Here is a 4,566-nt window from a genome sequence, read left to right as displayed (position 1 = left end):
ATGGTAAGAAGCCCATGTTTCTTTTCTGTCTTTGCATGGAGTATAGAGTTTTTAAAGAGAAACTGGATTTGGATGTTGGAAACTAAAACAAAAAGGCTTCTTTTCCTCTCTGGAGATGCTTTTTTGCCTACTCTGTTAACAGAGGCTAACTGCCTCTGGTTTGGACACACACACACACACACACACACACACACACACACACACACACCACACCATTACCAGTAGTCTCTGCTGTGTACTCACATTTCATCCCCAGGGACACGGGGGCCTTCAGAACAAGAGCCCACAGTCCCCACACAGGGGCATTTGGTGGGGAGCCAGCAGGCTGGTGGGCCTGTCTTGCCATGAGTGTTTCTTTAGCCTGGTTCTCGGTGGGAATCAGAGTCTGCTGCGTGATTCCTGCCATGGTTTCCCAGAATCCACTTGTCCCATCTCCAAGTGAAGTCTTCTACGTGCAGCAGGGGAATGTGCCTGCTTTGAAACAGGCTTCTTAGAGCAGGGGTATAGGCAGCCAAGTGTGAAGGGTGTCAGCCACACTGGCACGCCCTGGGGAAAGATGTGGCACCAACTGGGTCCTGGGCCAACTGCAAGAAAGGGGCAGCCTGATACAAGAGACAGAGTTCTCCAAGGATCCCGCAAGCTCCCGGACTGCCTTTTGTCATTTTAGAGTGGTGCCTTTCTCTCTGGTCTTGTCCTGGCCCTGGGGCATGCACTAATTTTCATTTGATAATATATTCCTTGCTGGGTATAGGGGCTCATGCCTATAATCCCAGCACTTTGGGAAGCTGAGGCGGGAGAACTGCTTGAGGTCAGGAGTTCGAGACCAGCCTGGACAACTCAAGACCTTGTCTCTACAAAAATTTTTTTTAAATTAGCCAAGTATGGTGGAGAGTGCCTGTAGTCCCGGCTACTCAGGAGGTTGAGGTGGAAGGATCACCTGAGCCTAGGAGGTCAAGGATATGGTGAGCCATGATCATGCCACTGCACTCCAGCCCTGGTGACAGAGTCAGACACTGACTTAAAAAAAAAAAAGTATTCCTTCAAAATCAAGTCATTCACATACAAGTGGTATTGTCCCTATTTTACTGGTGAAGAAACCAAGGCTTCAGAGCAGTGAAGCAATGTGTTCTAAGATGAGCCTGCCAAGGACAAGTAGCGTCAAAAAAACTCTCCTGGTTTTAAGTTCTTTCCCTTACACACCTTTAGTCAATGGACAGGTGGGAACAGTAAGTCCTCTGTATTTGTGGGTTCTGCATCTGCAGATTCAACTGTCTGCAGACCATAATATTAGGAAAAGAATTCCACAAAGTTCCAAGAAGTAAAACTTGAACTTGCCACACACCAGGTAAAACATGGAATCCACTGGAGTGAAGCATTGTAAATCATCTAGAGATGGTTTGAAGTATACGGGAGTGGGTAACCCAGGGAGATCCTGTCTTTAAAAAATTAAAATGAAAGTAGAGATATGGGAGGATGTGCATGGCTATAAGGAAATACCACATTTTATTATTTTATTTTATTTTATTTTATTTTCTGAGTCAGAATCTCACTGTCATTCAGGCTGGAGTACACTGGAATGCTCACAGCCACTGCAGCCTTGACCTGCTGAGCTCAGGCAATGCTTCTGCCTCAGCCTTCCAAGTAGCTGGAACCACAGGCACATGGCGCCATTTTTTGATTTATTGTAGAGACGAGCTACAATAATTTTTTGATTTATTGTAGAGACGAGATCTTGCCAAGTTGCCCAGGCTGGTCTCAAACTCCTGGGCTCAGACAACCATCTCACCTCTGCCTCCCAAAGTGCTGGGGTTATAGGTGTGAGCCACCATGGCAGGCTTACATTATTTTATATCAGGTACTGGAGCATCTGCAGACACTGGTTTGAGTGAGTGTTCTGGAACTATTTCCCATAGGATGACTTTACTGTATTCCAGGTGTGGAACCAGTATCAATCAGGTACTGATAAGAATTCAAAGACACTGTGGTGACTTGGTTTCTGCCATCCTGGCACAACCTGGTTAGCAGCAATTAAGACATAAGGACGGGCTGGGTAGTATGCATTTCATGAAGTCTGTTGGTTCAGCAAACACTTCTTGGGCATCAAGTACCACATCGAGCTAGGAGTAGAAGAACACAAAAATAAAAGAACCCAGGTCCAGGCATGGCACCTCATGCCTGTAATCCCAGCACTTTGGGAGGCCAAGGTGGGGGGACTGCTTGAGCCCAGGAGTAGAAGACCAGCCTAGGTAACATAGTGAAAACTCATCTCTACAAAAAAATCAAAAATTAAAAAAAAAAGTTGGTCAGACAGGGTGGTGCATGTCCATAGCTGAGCGTTCCCATAGTCCCAGTTCCTCAGGAGGCTGAAGTGGAAGGATCACCTGGGAGGTGGAGGCTGGGGTGAGCCATGATTGTGCCACCGCACTCCAGCCTGGGTGACAGAGTGAGACCCTGACTCACAATAAATAAATAATTAAAGGATGCAGTTTCTAGTCTCCTAGACTTAGGACTTACCTCTCAGAAACTGCTCAATGGCTTCCCATGGCTCCAGGGTAAAAATCCCAAATCTCTGTATGGCCCACAAGGCTGTTTGAAGCCTGACCTTTGCTCTCTCCGGCCTCACTCTGCTCCAGCACTGGGCTTGGTTCATTTCTCCATCAGGACACACCTCCCTTCCTTGGGGTCTCTGCACCCTGGGATGGCCTTCCTGGAAGGAGTGTCATTTGAGTAGACTCAAAGAACAGATGGTGATGGAGAAGGGTGGAATTCCAGGTAGAGGAGTTTGAGTGGGAGGCGACCTACTGCGTGAGGCTGGGGAGGTGTCACAGAAAAAGGCAACACATTCCTTGTCCACAACTGATGTTCAGTAACTACCTGTTGAACTGAGCTGGCTGGGAAAGCTGATGGACACACGGTGGCAGGAGGGAGCTGGGGGAGTGGGAGGAGGAGCACGTAAGTAGAGAGCCTCAGAGATGGAATTACCCTTGGATGAGGGATTGAGGCCAGTTGGGGACCAGGCAATGAGGTGTGGGTGATGCCTGCTTTGTCGGGTGGGATGGCTGGGCCCCATGGTGGGTAGGGGACCTGAACTCCAGTCTCAGCTTAGTGACCTGCTGTGTGATCTCGGCCCAATCACTTCCCTTCTCTGGGCCTCAGAATTTGTGAGCAAGATGGAACTGGTCATCTCCAGCCCTCTCCTTCCCAGGTGAAATGTGCTCCTCCACATACGGGGGATGACAGAGAGTTGTGGAAGCCAGGATGGATGCCAGGAGGCTAGAGAGGGCCAGGCCGAGAGAGGGCAACGGAAGACCTCTGTCGCACTATGGGCTGTGGGGAGGACTGGAGACTGGAGCCAAGGCCAGGGCCTGAGGGCACTGCCAGGGGAGGGCTGGGTGGGGGTTCCTGCAGGCCTGTGACTCGCTGGTGTCCCACCAGGACCAGATCACAGCCCAGGGGCATTCTCCAAGATGGCCTGACATTTCCTCCCTCCTACCCTAATCTCAAGTCTCCTGTGGAAGGACCAGGCTCTCCATCAGGGGAGAAGGCTGCCATGGCGGGTAAGACTGAGGGCCAGGCTGGGTGTCCCCAAAGATTAAGGGGTGGGAGAGGGCCAAGAGCAAGTTGCAGAACAAGCCCTTCACCCTGGTTTTTTTTTCCTCTGGTGACCCCATTCTGCCCCATGGATGTCACTTTTTTTTTCTTTCTCTTTTTCTTTTTTTGGAGCTTTTGGGAAGCAGAAGCAAGGCAGGGAGGTGGGGAGAGGCTTTTTTTTTTTTTTTCCACAGGAGCCCTCAGAATTACAGTTCACAAACTATTCAGTGAACTGACCGGCCTCAACCTCCCCTTCAACGGCCTAATCTAAGGGGTGGATGTATGTGTTTTGTTGCTTGTCAGAAACAATCGCTGCGCGGCCCATTACATTTACAGCACGTCGCCCTTTAATTGGTGTAACACGCTGAGGCCTGAAAGGAGGAGAGGCCCACAAAGGCGCCCGTGAATGAGCCTTGACTCACACAAAAACACTCTGCAGAAGTTCAGAGCCGGCCACTAACAAGGAGGTAGGGAGTTAGTTTGAAAAGAGGATGGAGTTCAGAAATGTGTCACCTTGCCGAGCCTCCCATCAAAGCAATGGTCGCATTGACAAGCTGCAAAGAAAAAAAGTTAAACCTTCAGGGCTGCGGACTTGCCTGCTGGATTTATTCTTCAACTTGAGGAGGGGGGAAGGCGAGGGGAGAGTCTTTCTTTTCCTTCTCCTCTTCCCCACCCAGTCTCTCGGCTCTCCCTGCTTCCTTCCAAGAGCCTTAAAGAAGCGGGAGCGAAGAAGCATTCCCCCCACCCCGCCAAGATCCACTATTTTAAAAATAACGGTATAAAAAGTCAGGCTGAGTGCAGCTGGCTTAGGCTGGGCTGTCGTCGGTTTCGGCCTCGGCGGGAAGAGCGACTTGTTCCTGCTCCCCGACGTGTCCTCCCCTCCTTCCCCATTTTCCAAGGCGACTCCCCGGGGGCCGGAACTGGGGGCGTCTCGCCCGGGCCAGGGCGCGGTGCAGGCCTGGAGACTGTGGCGGA

The 4,566-nt window shown here is 50.4% G+C and overlaps 1 long non-coding RNA gene across 1 annotated transcript in view; it reads right to left on the bottom strand.

Moving 5' to 3' along the window:
- Positions 1 to 3,915: 3,915 nt before the first annotated feature.
- The window catches only part of LOC103267290, a 2,468-nt gene continuing 1,817 nt past the window's right edge, over positions 3,916 to 4,566 (bottom strand). The window contains exon 3 of the long non-coding RNA XR_504746.1: positions 3,916 to 4,145. This is a non-coding gene — a long non-coding RNA (uncharacterized LOC103267290). The remainder of the gene's footprint in view (positions 4,146 to 4,566) is intronic.

Source organism: Carlito syrichta, unplaced genomic scaffold (genome assembly GCF_000164805.1).
Source record: "Carlito syrichta isolate Samal-C Ts95f unplaced genomic scaffold, Tarsius_syrichta-2.0.1 Scaffold308099, whole genome shotgun sequence".
Classification (NCBI taxonomy): domain Eukaryota; kingdom Metazoa; phylum Chordata; class Mammalia; order Primates; family Tarsiidae; genus Carlito; species Carlito syrichta.
Note: the sequence above shows the minus strand (reverse complement) of the source record. Positions and strands in the feature narration are given on the sequence as shown.